Consider the following 15,869-nt stretch of genomic DNA (forward strand, 5'->3'; position numbering starts at 1 on the left):
CATCTTTTATTCAGTTTTGTCTTTTCATGTTTCATGTGAAACTGTTTCCATCCGCATTCATTTATTTAAAGATTTATTTTGCATGGAGCCCTGGGTGTTATACACAAACAATGAATCATGGAACACTACATCAAAAACTAATGATGTAATGTATGGTGATTAACATAACATAATAAAAAATATATTTATTTATTTATTTATTTGTGTTGGGGTGAAACGGGAGAGGGAGAGAGAGAGAGAATCTCAAACACACTCCACCCTGAGAGCAGAGTTCAACACAGGGCTCGAACCTAGGACCCTGAGATCATGACCTGAGCCCAAATCAAGAGTCGAAAGCTTAACAGACTGAGTCACCCAGGCGCCCCATCTACATTCTTACTCAAATTGAAATGTTATTATATTTCACACACTTCCTATTTATTTGCATATGTACATTCATGTACTCTTTGTCACTGTAAATACTCTCGAATAGTGCCATAGACTAGGGTCTCCCTCTCTCAGAAGCACAGCTTCTCAATGGTACTTCACTGCCTCCTTGGATTTGCATTATAAATGAGTTATTGCAAGTTCAGCTAGGCTGAACTTCACTTTCCTATAGCTTGGGAGATTTTGATGCTATTATTCCTCAAACAATTTTTAAAATGAACACATTTATTATATTGGGTATTTTGGTAAAATAAAGCTGTTTCTTGAATTCAAGAGGTTTGCTCAGATCCAAGGACACTTTTCTGACCCTGAATCCCCTGATCTCTCTATAGTATTTAACACTCTTTTGGTCACCCATCCCTCCCTAAGCTTTCTCTTGTCTTGCCTATAGTTACCTCCGAGTCTAAACCCAACCTTCCTGACCCCCAGCTCAGACATCCTTCTCCTGAGCACTTAGTCCTGAGGCATCCACATGGAAGCTTCAGCCATGCATGCAGTCATCCCAGAAGAGTAACCAAGAAGACAATCATTTGTCTGATGCTGCCTGACCTATCTGAACCAGCTCTATCTCTGTTGGATGAAGATGAGCATTCCTGAATGTCTCCCTGAGGCTCCATAGGGCTCTTCGAGATCGACATGGAGCAACCTGGAAGCGAGCCTCTTCTGATGTCAGCTCTGATGTGTAAAAGACCTTGGAAGTCATCACTCCTGTCCTTGCAAGAAAACAAACTGAAAATCTTAGTTCCATCAAAGAATGGAGGTCGCAGAGTGAATTGCCCTCTAGAAATCTGAAGAGACAGATGAATAGAGAATGACAGCCAAGATCAGCTCACCTGGGGAAAAAATGAAGAATTTCAAGATGGTGAGAGCAGAGCATTGAGCCAAGAGCAGGACCCCTCTGAGTGAAGGGCACATGAAGGAAGCAGGCTCTGCCTACTGCTCAGCGAGCCCTTCAGTGCTATTTGTGTTACTAGAAATAGTAACAGCAGCAGCAGTAATAGTACTCCTACCGCTAGGTGTAGTATTAGTACTACGAGGAATACCACTACCAGTAGGGTTAGGTTCCATGTTAGAGGTCACTACTATGACCAGTAAAATCTAATCACATCTCAAAGAGAAATCTGAAAATATGCTTACAATCTGATTTCCCCCTTGGCCCCTATGGACACTCCCAATGCCCCTACATTGGTAAGTAATCGATTTTTTTTTTAAATATGGAAATGCTTCATGAGTTTGCATGTTGCCCTTGCAAGGGGCCATGCTAATCTTCTCTGTATCATTCCAGTTGTAGTGCACATGCTGCCAAAAATGCAGGATTGTTGAGGGAACTGGGTAAATACCTCTGAACATTTTGTTCTCTCCGGCCCCAGCACTCTCATGGTATCTAACCCGGACACTTGCAAATTGACTTATAATCTGCTGTTCTCCTCCAGGCCAACCTGTTCTTTTCATCCTTCATGAAGTCTTCCCAGATGGATCATTACAAAATGCAACCTCATGGTCTCATGCTAGATGAGAGCTGTCCGAGGCATAAAGCAGAACCTCCTCCTCCCACACTGAGACTCCAATCCTCTCCCTGCCTGCCTTTGGACCCATCCTCAGCTCTCCCTAATCCTCCTTTCAAAATACCTGTTCCCAAATAATTACAAAATTGTTTGTAGTTCCTGATAATTATCTCACAAAAATCTGTACGTACACAAATCTTCCTCCCCACTGAATTGTTTCGTGCATCGCCCCATGTCCTTTATGACCTCATTCTTGTGTTTTTCCTTAAGAACTCTAACCCACTTTTCTCTGGGCGGAGTAAGGCATTTTCTTGTTTTTGCTGGACATCTCATGTTCCTATCTCCCTAGACCTGTAGCTTCATTGCAGTCATGATGTGTTTTCAGATTGTCTCCCTTACCCACCCATGTGCCCTCCAGATGCTGTGCCCACCCACGTGTACCTCAATGACTAGAGCATATTCTAATTGCGTTCTATGCAAAGTGCATAGTGGGTACTTCCTATGACCGCTTGAGGTCTGTAGGGAGAATGCATGAAGGAGTCAGTGACTAGGAGAATCAAAAGGATATATAATCACTTTCAAATTGAGAAAGGAAAAAAGTAGGAGTTCTCAAAAGTCATTAAAGAAGAAAAACATTCTTTCATAAAGATGACTTAAAAAGAAAATCCTCAGGCCCTTCTTATCTATGAAATTTCCTTAGTCTTTCCTATCATTTCATGACATTGATTTTTTGAAGAGTGCTGGTTGAGTATTTTGTAGAATGATTCTCTATTTGGGTTTATCAGAGTTGTGTGCCCCAACCCCCAATTCAGATGTTGAAGACCTAACTTTCACACCTTAGGATATGACTGTATTTGAAGACAGAACATATGAAGAGGTAATTAGGTAAAATGCAGTGTTTAGAGAGGACCTTAATCCACTACGACTGATGTTTTTCTAAGAAGAGGAGTTCAGGACATAGACACACACCATAGGGATGCCGACGTGAGAACAGAGAGGGTAGACAGCTATCTACAGCAAAGGAGAGGGGTCTCAGAAGAAACCAGCCCTGCTCACCCCTGCATCTTAGACTTCTGGCTTCCAGAAATGAAAACATAAATGCCTGTTGCATAAATCAGTCTATGGCATTGGTTCCAGCAGTCCTAGCAAATTAATATACTAAAGTTTTAATTTTTTTTTGTTTTTTTTTACAATTAGCTTAATTATGTGGATTTGGGGGAAGAATACCACAGAGGTGATGTGTCCTTCTCCTTGCAACATATTAACCTTCACCACATGGTCAGGGTGGAGACTTCCAGATTTGTCCACTGAAAGGTTACTATTTTCCTTTTTCCATTTTCTACAGTCAAAAGCAAGTTATAATTCAGCCCACACGTAAGAGAAATAAGCTCCACCTCCCAGAAGGAGAAGTATCAGCTAACTTGAGGACATGTGCTAGAACCACAGCAATTAATAAACGTGTCAGAAGAGATACTTTAGAAGATGCAAATACCCTTTTCTCCTTCAAATTCCTTCCACTAATTTTTGCATTCATCAGGGAATCTTGTCTGCGGTAATTATTACTGTGATGTCTCAACGGTGACTTCGTATTTCCCTCATTTTTTTTTTGATATTTATTAATTGGGATTTCTCTTTGAGGACTATTTCTCTCTTCTCCTTTATTTATTATTATAATCATTTAGTATATCAGAATAGATTTTTGGATATTACTTTTATTCTTGGGTAATAATGCAATACAACGGTTATTTATCTTGCGGTTCAACTTGTTCCATCTTTGGCCATTTGGAAAACTTTTAGGTTAGCTCCTGAACCATTCAAACATTTCCCCCTTCCCCCCACTCACATTTTACTCTAGTCTCAGCTTCTATTTATTCTTGACTCAGCCCTGGAATCAGCCATTTTTTTTCAAGGACTCTTGATTCTTTTTATTGGAGAATGGTATTTAGAAAACAAGATCTGAGTGTTAAGTGTGCTTGCTGCTATTGGGTGTCAGTGATTCCATACCTTCTCAATGTACACCATGACACAGACACAGGCAGATGGAGAGATACACACACACTTATGCACACATGCACACACACACATGTGTAATTATCTCTGCATCTCTCCATTTGTATGCATATAAATATAAACCTAAACATAAGTTCACACTGAGGTCTCCAAGCACAAACCACCAAGGAGATGTAACTTTCCAATTTGGAACAATTCGGTTTTGCTAGCAGTTTTTCTTTGAAATAAGACATGTGCACAGCTAGCATATGAGTGTAGAGCGAGCAAATTAAATTATATTTTCATTTATCCAAGAGTTTGTTGGAACACGGGCCAATGCAGTTTGGGAGCTATGTACATTGAGTATAGACGGATTTATAGTTCTTGGATTCCTCAAGTAACTTGCTCAATGCTGCCTTTCATTGGTGGAGAATTCACCACCCTAGTAACACCTATAAAAACCCATTTGCTCTTGAGATTGACGCTAGTTAATCTGAGGGTTCCCCTCTTGTCTTTCCTTCGTGACCCCGTGTTTAGTAAATGCTAAAAGTGCATACAAATGTATGCAAATAAATCTTATTTGGGGAGAAATCAGTTGTATGGGTCTCTGGTGCCCGACCGCTTATGGAATCCACTAACAGTCTGGTGAATGTTTTGTATTATACTGTCCTTGGAGACTGTATGCATGACTTACTTTGTATATAGTTATTCTGAGAAGAACGAGCACACTTCTCTGTTTAACGCTAGTGGGCAGAGAGCAGAGGAGACTGTGACTGTACATCTTCAGGAGGGCTGGGAGTCTGGAGTCACAGGGCTGTTTAACATGAGGTGCATGGGACCTGGAGGTGGGGAATGCGGATTTTATCTTCCACCTTAACTCTCTGTGTGCTGAATGTGAGCTGCCATCCCCTCTCAGAGCTTCTGCTTGCTCCCCTCTACAGTGAATGGTTTGCCACACAGGTCCCTCGGGCATGCGGGTCTCTACAGTCCCAGGGTTCAGTGGACGCCAAGGAGGGAGCGGAGTCTGCCTATGCCCCGCTCCTGGTTCAGCTCCTTCAGCTTTGCTCACACCGGGACGATTTGACTTTTCAGTTCTGTCATTACAAAGACCATGCAGATGATGGATTTCGCTTGTTCGCCTGCTGTGTTGGAAAAAGAGATCCATGCGATGAGGTCGTCCCTCAGTTTCCGGATTCTGCCTTATTCTGGGTACTTTAAACATTGTCAGAAACCACTTAGGGGACTTTCACTCCAGATGCCTCCTCTGTGGGAGTAAATATTTGTCAAATGCCACCTTTCCCTCCTTTTGCCTCACAGGAACAGGGGTGCTATCAGTTTGCTGGTTCTCTTTGTGGGCGTCATTCTTGTCCAATTGCTCTGTAACATCTGACATTTCTCTCCTTCCCTCTCTGTCTGCCACTCTTTTATAAAGGATTGAGTTGTGTTTTATCCTCTATCTAATCCTTTCAAAATACTGTGTACCTTTCTAAATGATGGCAACCCCCTGACAAGGCAAGGGAGATGAGAAAGCTGGGAACCACATCAGAAGGGTCTGCTAAATCTGTTGTGACAACAGGGAAGGATGCTAGGACTTGCTTCTTTTCGGTCTGAAAGCACCTTTGTTATGTTTCTGAGGAGAGGAACAGAGGGTGGGGGGCCTGGTGGTGTTTCGTGTCCCTCTGCCTGTCAATCTCATCGGCATTGAAGGAAAAATAAAAGATGAAGGGAAAATAGGAGCACCGTCTAAACGGAACGACATAAATAAAGGAAGCATGTGCATAGCGTAAGTACCACTGGACGCTCTCTGCCGCACGCAGAGACCATTCCAGCCTGAGAGATGACCAGAGAGATGCCTGCAGGGAGGTAGCAAGCTCACCAACACTGGGTTCCTGGCTTCCATCTTGGCTGGAGAGTTCTTCTCGTACTGAATGTATTTTAAAGAAAAGATGTACTCAGGGATATTTTTTCCCTTGCTTGCTTGGTAAGGTGCTCATTTGCATCAGGTTGTCAAGAGTTATGACATTTAATGTTATTAATGTCACTTCCATTATTCTGCTGAATCTCAGCTGCCTTCACCTACAAAATGTAAATGTTTCTGACTACATGACCATAACTAGAGACCCCAAGGAATGGGAAAAAGAAACACAGGTCTCCGTGCTGTGCATAGGCCAACGGGCTGGCTCCGGTGTCATTCATGGCCACGGATTTGGAAATATATTCATTCAGTGTCAAAAGTATGACACACTCATTCATGTGTGCACACGAACACATGCACACACACACACATACACCCACATGCATACACACATAGTTGTTTTTTTTCTAGAAATCCAGTGCAATTCAATGAACACTCAGAGCCAACCCTTTTAGAAGCAAATTGTGTCAGAACTGTAAAAAGGTAGAATGTACTTCGATTAATAAATAGTGGGGCGAAGAGGATCAGGCATCTGAAGAGAAGGAGGGAAGATCTTGGAGGCAGCAGGACCTGTAATTTCTAGAGGTTAATGCAGTGAGAAGTATTGAATTATTAAATACTAAAATGACAATTATATGATCCATAGAACAAAATGCATTTATTGACATAGAATAATTTGGTGATACAATCAAATCTTTAAAAAAGGATGGTTTACTCTAATTTGGGAAATACAAGTGATAACTTTTGATATCGTCATTTTTCATATTTGAATGATCTCAATTTTCAGACAAGCCCCAAAATAAGATTCAGGTAATACTGAGTCTTTTATAGTTGTACTTAATTAGACATAAAAAAATAATTAGACCTGAATTCAGTCTGGACCAAAAATACTTTTTAAATGTAATTTTTCTTTTATGATGAAAAATGTTGCATTATAAGAAAAGGCAGAAGACTAATGCAATAATCACCTAGCTCCAACAATTAACATTTTACCATATTAAAAAAAAAGTAGTTTTACTTTTCTTTCTCTGTCTCTGTTAGTTTATGCCTTTATCTTGGTAGGTAAATAGGTAGATTGATAGATAATGTTTTTCTAAACCACACATACCCATGTACATAACCAAAATACCACTATCATAGCAGTTAAAATCAAAGTGAGTCCCTAAAATCAAGTCTATCCCAGACAGTGTGAACATTTTTTTTCTACGTTTTTCAAAATATTTTAGAACTGGTTTTATCAAACTCAGATTTCCAAGTCTGTGCATTCATTACTTTGGTGTGCCACCTTTGTCTTTTTGTGACTCAGAAAAGCCCCTTCCTCCCCAAAGCCTTTACATTTCTTTTTTCATGACACTGACTTTTTGAAGAGAATAAAGCAGGAATATTTTCATGCCCCACATTCTAGATTTGTCCTATTGTTTTCTCATGGGGTCATTTCACTTGTTTCTCTAGCTCTTACAATTCCCTGTAAAGTGGAAGTTAGGTTAGGTCTACATTCCTGGGTATTATTTTTAGCAGGAACACTTCATGTGTCACGTTCCGTTATTTGACATTTCAGCCCATCAGGAAGTGCCTCATGTCAGGCTACTGTGTTATTAGTGATGCTAAATTTAATCCCTTGGTTAAGGTGGTGACAACCCCTCATCTGAGGTATTTAGTATCCATTGATGATGCTTGCCTGCATCAATAATTTGACTGGGGGTGGGGTGGCAAAATGATTGTTAATGATGTGATTGTTTTGTTATTTATTAATTGATATTTTTATGTAAAAAGCAGCTTTACTTCATCAACTAGGATTATCTACATTTACACCTAACATTTTTGAGGAAGGAACGAACCTCTCCATTTCATTTTTATTCATCATAAGATTCAGTCAATGTGCTAGTCCCCCCCAGTGGAGGATGATGAGATTTTTTTTCCCTTGTTATCTTTTTTGAGAGATCATGTATTTGTAATTGTTCAGCATTGTATGCTTGATTACAGTTATCATTTTTTGTTGACAGCTTAGATTTCCCAATTTACCAGCCGTGAGCCCCTCCGTCAAGCTCTTGTGTCCTTTTGACGTGGTCCCATTAGCCTTCGGATGCTGGGAGCTTACTCTGCTGCACATTTGAAATTAGCTCTTGTTTAAGGAGCACTGGCTCTTGTTAGTGGTGAATGGGATTTGCAGTCAGCTCCTGGGCACGAGACATGCATATCGCTACAGGGCTCGGTACTTCTCGGCAGCTTCAGTGACAGAGCTTGGCAAAATAGACATTTTTAAAAGAAAATCATGAAATCGTATTTCCAAAAAAATTGAGGGTATTGCTCTTAGCTTTTTTGATTTTCCATTTGTCTCTGTTTTTCTCACATTTGAAAGCTTTGGTTCATGATAACATTAGCATATTTAATTAAGTTTATCCTTACAAGCTGCAGAAAATAGTGTCAAAATTACAACATCTCTATTATCAGTAGAAATAGAACTACCAAATGAAGTTTAGGATTTATTGCTCTGCAGTCTCTTTGTTCCTTAAAGTACATCCCACTGAGGAGGTACTATCGGAAGTATTTGTTAAAAATAACATGAATTATTTTTTTTATCTCTATGCTTAAGTTACCCATCTACAATGCAGTTAGATTCATTTATTTTTGTTAAATTTATTTTTATTTTTTATTTTTATTTTATTTTTTTTTTAAAGATTTTATTTATTTATTTGAGAGAGAGAATGAGAGAGAGAGAGCATGAGAGCGGGGAGGGTCAGAGGGAGAAGCAGACTCCCTGCCGAGCAGGGAGCCCGATGCGGGACTTGATCCCGGGACTCCAGGATCATGACCTGAGCCGAAGGCAGACGCTTAACAACTGAGCCACCCAGGCGCCCTATTTTTGTTAAATTTAAAGATTAAAGTTTCTCCTCTTATTTAACTTGGTCTGTTAATATGTGAAACATTGACATGATCCAACTTTCCCTATTCACCTAACACTAGAATTATTTCTAATGTTTTGGCTTTCCATGGTTTCTTTCAGCAAAAATAAGCAGATGTGTCCACTGTTTTTGAATTGCTTCCTTTTTTGCAAAAATTTAGTGAAGTAAATATCATTCTGCCATTTGGTTTTATTTTAATCTGCGTCACTCGGCACAGGTCCCTTTCTCATCCACATTTGCAGCAGCGAATATGCTATTGGGTGCATGCATCTTCTTTCCTTGACAGATGGTTCCCTATTCAGGCTCCCTGCCCCTCGTGTTTCCATACTTGCTGTCAAGAGGTTTGGAGTAACTGGTAAGTGATGTGGACTTTATATTTGAAGGTTCACATATTTTTCTGCATAACCTTTAAAGTTTAACAGTTGTATTAAAGGTTGTTTTAGAATTGATCTTTCTGGGTCAAACTTTCCAAGTCTATGATGGGCACCTTAATATGTAGATTCATGTTTTCTTTGATTCCAGGGAAGTGGTGTTGTGTGTGTGTGTGTGTGTGTGTATGCATGTGTTACAGTTTTAAATATTAATTCTATTTCATTGTTCTGTTTGTCCTTGGGCAGGGGAGGGGGGGGGCAGTTTAATCACTCCAATTATACATCTGTTGGATCCTCTTTGCATGTCTTCAACACATGTTTCTGATTCTTTTGATAACATTCTTGATGCCATTTAATTTTCTTAGTGTTCTAATTTATATTCTTTCTATTTCTTATACTTTATTTCCGGTTTTACATGCCCTACCCTTCCCACATTGTAACTCAGTCTTAATTTCTGATACACATTTCTCTTTTTCTCCAATAGCTTTCATAGGCAAGTAAGCTATAGCTTTGCATTTCCATAACTTTTGTCCAGTACCATAGTGAGATTTTGAATTTATGCTTTAGGATATTTTTTTGCCTTTGTATAAATAATTACTGTATTTCAACTTTTACATGATCTGTTGTTAAGTTTTCCTCTGCCCCATGGCATGGAGTTTTTGTTTTTGTTTTTGTGTGTGTGTGTGTCTGTGAAATCTCACATTCTAAAATGTATTAGGTCTCACTACCTTTTTTTTTAAAGTTCGAATATCCTCTTCTCTTGCTGTGACATAGGGTGATTTTAAGACAGATGGGCATACTGATGTGTGTCTTTTCTGATTCTTTATTATATTGCTTCAGGTGCTCTATTATTTTTCCACATCACCCAGCTTAAAGCAAAATATCACCAGGTGCCAGAAATGACGTTATATATTGGTAAAAACCGACTGATCAGAAGATAGAAAAATCTGGGGTGGTGGCTCGGAGGGTTAAACGTCTACCTTTGGCTCAGGTCATGATCCCAGGTTCCTGGGATTGAGCCCCCATGTCGGGCTCCCTGCTCAGCAGGGAAGCTGCTTCTCCCTCTCCTCTGCTGCTCCCCCTACTTTTGCCCTCTCTCTCTCTCTGTAAAATAAATAAATGACATCTTTAAAAAAAAAAAAGAAGATAGAAAAATCTTCAACACAGATATAATTACAAGTATAACTTTGAAATTTTGAATTAAACACAGATGAATGAAAAATAAATCTTAAGTAATGTTTTAAAAATGGAGATTAAGGTAATGCTGGCCTCATAGAATGAGGCTGGAAGCTTTCCTTCTGTTTCTATTTTATGAAACAGCTTCAGGAGAACAGGTATTAGTTCTTCTTTGAATGTTTGGTAGAATTCCCCAGGGAATCCATCAGGCCCTGGACTCTTGTTTTTTGGGAGGTTTTTGATCACTGCTTCAATCTCATTACTGGTTATTGGCCTATTCAGGTTGTCAGTTTCTTCCTGTTTCAGTCTTGGTAGTTTATATTGAAAGGAAATATAAGAAGCATATAAAATATATAAATAATAGGGTCAATAAGCTGTACCTAAAAATATATAGAAAATTATATTCAGGAATAAAGGAGTCACATCTTTGTATATTTTTAAGGTAGACCATGAATCAGAGACCAAAAGAAGAATCATTGCATTCTCAATGATCAACATCATATCTGATCCCTCACTGCAAGACCAAAACAAATGTTTCTGCATGTTTGGAAATCATTAAATCTATTACTAAATAAGCCTGGAGTTAAAGAAAAAAGCAACAGAGAAATTATGAAAACATCATAGCAAAATGACAAACAACTTTGGACATGAAGGTTGTGAGGATACATTTAAAATAGAAATTGGAGATACATTTTAAACTTTGAATAAACTTTTTAGGAAAAAATGGAAGTATAACAAAAGAGCTAAGCATACACTGAAAATCCAGAGAAACCAAACAGTAAACAAATAAAAAAATAACAATTTTAAGGATCATAAGCAACTTTAAAGAACAGACTATAAAGGATTATAATGAAAACAATTGCTTTTTAAAATTTTTTATTTGATAGAGAGAGAGAGAAAACAAGCAGGGGGAGCAGCAGAGGGAGAGGGAGAAGCAGGCTCCCGACTGAGCAGGGAGCCCGATGAGGGACTCGATCCCAGGACCCTGAGATCATGACCTGAGCTGAAGGCAGACACTTAACTGACTGAGCCCCCAAGGCGCCCCCTGAAAGCAATTATTTTTAATGCTTGATATAATAATAGTACTAATTAAGAACAATTATAAGAAAAGAACAATACTAAAAGTAAACTAAACATTGAATTTTTAAAAGGCATGGCTAGAGAGGTAGAGTAGGTAGGTAGTTTTGTCCTAAATAGCGGAAAAAATAGTGGTTCACTCTATCTCTTTTCAGCAGTCCCCCAAAACTATCAAAGACAAACAGAAAAAGAAAACAAAACAAAACCCACAATAAGGATAAAAAACAAAACAAAACAGACTAGTCCTGTTTATTTCACCCTCTTCAAACAATCCCCTGTTTATGGTCTTCCTCCCTCTGTCAATGAGCTGGTAGGGAGGGAGCAAGTGTAAACAGTGCTATTGAGGAAGGGTGGCCCTTGGGCATCACTGCCTCCCCCAAGAGCTGGGTTAATGTTTGTTTCTGTTTGTTTGTTTTTTAAAGTCTTTATTTTTTGGAGCACACTTAGCTTCACAGCAAAATTAAGAAGGAAGTATATACATCTCCTAACCCAACACATGCACCACCCCCCACTATCAACATCCCTCAGGAGGTGATACATTTGCCATGATTATCCTGCATTGACTCACTGCCACTCTAACCACCGTAGTCTGTGGCTTCCATTCAGCTTCCCTCTTGATATGGTGCAGTCTACGGGTTTGGAGAAATGTAGAGTGATCCGAACCCGCTGTTATAGTAGCAGTAGAGTATTTTCTCTGCTGTATTTCCATTATGTAGGAAAATGTCCTTTTCGGTGAGGGTGAGAAAATATGCAAGTAAGTACCCCTATGTGATGGAGCATCTGTTCAGCAAGTTCCTTCCAATGCTTCAAGCATAAAAGTGATTTAACCATACTTTTAACTTTTCTCTGGGTTTTTAATTATTTTAAAATGTAAAAATAATAGTATTGGTATGCTTTTCCTAGTAATTTAAAATGCTTTGTATATTAGTGGCCCTGTCAGAATTTTCTAGCATGTTCCAGGTGGTGAGGGACTGTTTTTACTTGCTTGTTAAGTGGATAAAGTGGCCCATGCTTTCAGTCCTTGATATAACCTCCTCATAACTGAGAATTTTTACAATTCTTCATATTTTCCATTAAATACTGACTAGGATTTGATGCCAACCTGTTGTAAAATCATGTTTTATTTCCTTGACTCTAAACATGCTCAAGAAACACCTGCTAAGAGAGGACTAGCTTGTGCTATGACGGCATAATGGAGGAGTCCATGAGTTTCCAGAAGGGGTGAGTGGTTATAGTTGTCTTGGGGATGTTAGGACTGGGTTAGCATACTGATTACTAATTGTCCAGTCTAAGGAAACACTGAAAATGCCAAGATGTAATTACTGCTTACAGCCTACCTGCTGTGAAAGCATCATTTGAACAGTGACTCTGTTTGTTGTTGATACCTGAGAGAGCACCCTCCAAAGACTGCAAGGCACATAATTACCAGCCTTTAGTGCAAACCCTTTTGGAGAAATTCTCAGCTAAAGCCACTCTTTAGAGGCAAATAGCAAAGGGGCTTGTAATTAGATGAGCTGCTCTTTAGACATGAACCAACATAGATAATGCTAGATAATTAGTAGATAATTTTCTAGGTATTCCTGGCACTGAATGCTGAAAGCAAAATTAAGTCAGGCAAAGCACTGTGAGAATTGCCTGTGGCCAGTGAGTTGTCAGTGTTAACTGGGAGGAGAGGGGAGAGGATTTTTACTCTTGGAGTCCGAATTACTCTTTCCCATCGTCCAATTAGCACCTGGTCTGATGATAGTCAGTAGCAGGGATAATTGGGTAATTGAAAGATGGTTTGTGATGTGAGTTATTTATGAAAAACAGTTCTTAGCTTTAATCACTGGCTTGAATAATATTTACACTGTGGGTCAGCGCGGGACTTGGAGAAGTTTTGGAAGCCTTTTTAACAACCACACACGTGTGTTACACTTTTCCACAGCAAACTCATCTAGAGAACTGCTAATGGGCATATCCATGTTCATGTTCCTAGAAGAAACCGTTTGATCAGGGTGGTTCCCAAAGGTAGGGTTTGGGGAATCTCTTGCATGTCTGTTTTCAGGAATTAAAAAGTTACTTTAAGATTTCCCCCAAAATGTCACCAGTGAGATGACTTAATTACATATCTGTAATTTAAAAAATGTGTTAAGACAGAAGTGGGTCAAGTGTAGGAAAAGTGAAAAAAAAAAAAGAACTCATGAGAGAGATCAGAGGAAAGCAATTTATGATTTTCATTTGTTGAGATTTCTTTTTTTTTTTTTTAAAGATTTTGTTTATTTATTTAAGACAGAGAATGAGAGAGAGCACATGAGAGGGGTTAGGGTCAGAGGGAGAAGCAGACTCCCTGCCGAGCAGGGAGCCCGATGTGGGACTCGATCCAGGGACTCCAGGATCATGACCTGAGCCGAAGGCAGTCGCTTAACCAACTGAGCCACCCAGGCGCCCCATTTGTTGAGATTTCTTAAGAGCAGGTCCATCCATTTCATCAGCAAAGATAGAAGCAAAGATAGTCACCGGTAATTTATATGTATGTTGTGAAAAGTGCATTTAATTGGCTGGGAGCTAGGAACTTTGGTTCCAAGCCTAGTTTTGGCACATATCCCCTGCCTGAGCAAGATATATAATTATCTTTTCTTACTCCTTCACTTCCTCATCCACAAAAAAAATGAATAATATCCACGGCTGCATAAGGCTTTATTTGAAGAATCAAAACAAGATCAGGTCTTCAGTGTTGAAACTTCAGAATGTTATTATGTAAATGTTGATGTTTTTCTCATTACTATCATAGTTTGGAGAAGCCGTGGGATGAGGAAATTGAATAGGAATCAATCCAGTCAGAAGAAATCAAAATAATGTTCAAGTATTTTGAAATGCATCATCAGTTAAAAATCAAGGACAACATTTCCCATTTAAAAAATCATTTATCCCTATGGAATCAGCATCATCTTAAGCGACGTCCTGCTTGGTCCACCCTGTCCTTGTCCCCCCAGTGTCCTTTGCATTGACAAACCTGCCTACTCTCTCTGGGCAGGATGTCTGGCAGTCACATCCCCATCCTTCCCTGTCTGTGTGAGCGACTTCTTCTCTTAGAGGGCCTCACTGCATCCTTTCAAGAGTTTCTCCCAACTGGTTTAGCATCATCTCTATGCTACGCTTAAAATAATTTGGTCTGTAATTTTGTGCTCGACTTTTTTCAAAGATTTTATTTATTTATTTGACAGAGAGAGAGAGCATAAGCAGAGGGAACAGTAGAAGGAGAAGGAGAAGCAGGCTCTCCACGGAGCAGGGAGCCCGATTCGGGGCTCGATCCCAGGACCTTGGAATCATGACCTGACCCGAAGGCAGACGCTTAACGCTCTGAGCCACCCAGGCGCCCCTACAATTTTGTGCTTGATTTGATACAAACTTGTATTTCATTCCAATACAGACAACTTAGGCACAAAACAAATTTTTAAATCATGAAGTGTCAGAACGGGACCCACGACTACTTGCTTTGCTTATTCTTATGTTTCTATGAATTGCAGCCAGGGCTTCGGGATCTAGTTTGGGCGTCTGAGCCTGGGACTGCAGCTGGGGCAGGAGCTGGGCTCTGAGGGAGCTCATGGTGAGAACCGTCGCTCTGGAGAGCAGGCAGGACCACCTCCAATCCCCTTGTTAACTCCTCTTTCCAGGTAGGCTCCCCATGCAGAGCTGTCTGGCGGGGCCTGCCATCCGGGGGCGGGTACATTCCGGGAACCTGCAGGTGCAGAAGGTCTGCTCGCAGCATCTCCACCCTGTGTGTGTATCTGCGCCCCACACTGATGCCCATGGACAAGGACGGGGGCGGGGCGACATCGGGAATGGGCGGACTCTGGGGTGAAAGGGGGCCCCACTCACCCGCTAGAGCCCTGACAGGAGCAGGTGAGAGGGTCAGCCAGCTAGTGGCGTGGTTATTTGAAGTGAAAATTGCCCTTTGCGTTTCCAAAGATGTTCTTATCTCAGTTGAGTTGAGAGATTAAAATGAGTTTTTAAGGTATTTTGATCCCCTGGCTGAAATGAAACAAAATACTTCTGTCACAGTTTGTAGGTGAACGTGAGCCCTGCGGGTTTGCCAGAACAATGCGGCGTCTGCTGAGAGATCGTGCCTGGGAAAGCAGGTCCTTCCTAAGGAGGAAGTCAGGTTTGCCTGCTCCTTTCCAAGGTGCCCCAAACCCATAGTTGGGCGGTTTCTTTCCGCTTTATTCGTGTGCTTTAATTTTTTCCTAGAATTATTTGGAGGCCATGCTCACTTATCATTAGTATCTAGCACCTTCAGGCAGGTTCAAGATCAAGAGGACTGTTACGGACTGAATGTTTGCATCCCCTTACCCAAAATTCACAGGCTGAGGTCCTGACCCCTGTGGGGCTGTGATTAAGAGTGGGGCCTGTACGGTCATTAGGTATAGATGCCCTCATGAGGGTGGGGCCCTTATGATGGGATTAGGCCCTCATAAGGAGAAGAAAAAGCAGAGTGCCCCCTTCTCTCTCTCTGCCCCATAGGGAA

At 40.4% G+C, this 15,869-nt stretch overlaps 1 non-coding gene across 1 annotated transcript; it reads right to left on the minus strand.

The window, feature by feature from the left end:
* Positions 1 to 1,635: 1,635 nt before the first annotated feature.
* LOC123325392 lies at positions 1,636 to 1,740 on the minus strand. Its single transcript, XR_006540403.1, has one exon. It is a non-coding gene; the product is annotated as a U6 spliceosomal RNA (small nuclear RNA).
* Between the last annotated feature and the right edge of the window lie 14,129 nt (positions 1,741 to 15,869).

This window comes from Neomonachus schauinslandi, chromosome 7 (assembly GCF_002201575.2).
Source record: "Neomonachus schauinslandi chromosome 7, ASM220157v2, whole genome shotgun sequence".
Classification (NCBI taxonomy): Eukaryota; Metazoa; Chordata; class Mammalia; order Carnivora; family Phocidae; genus Neomonachus; species Neomonachus schauinslandi.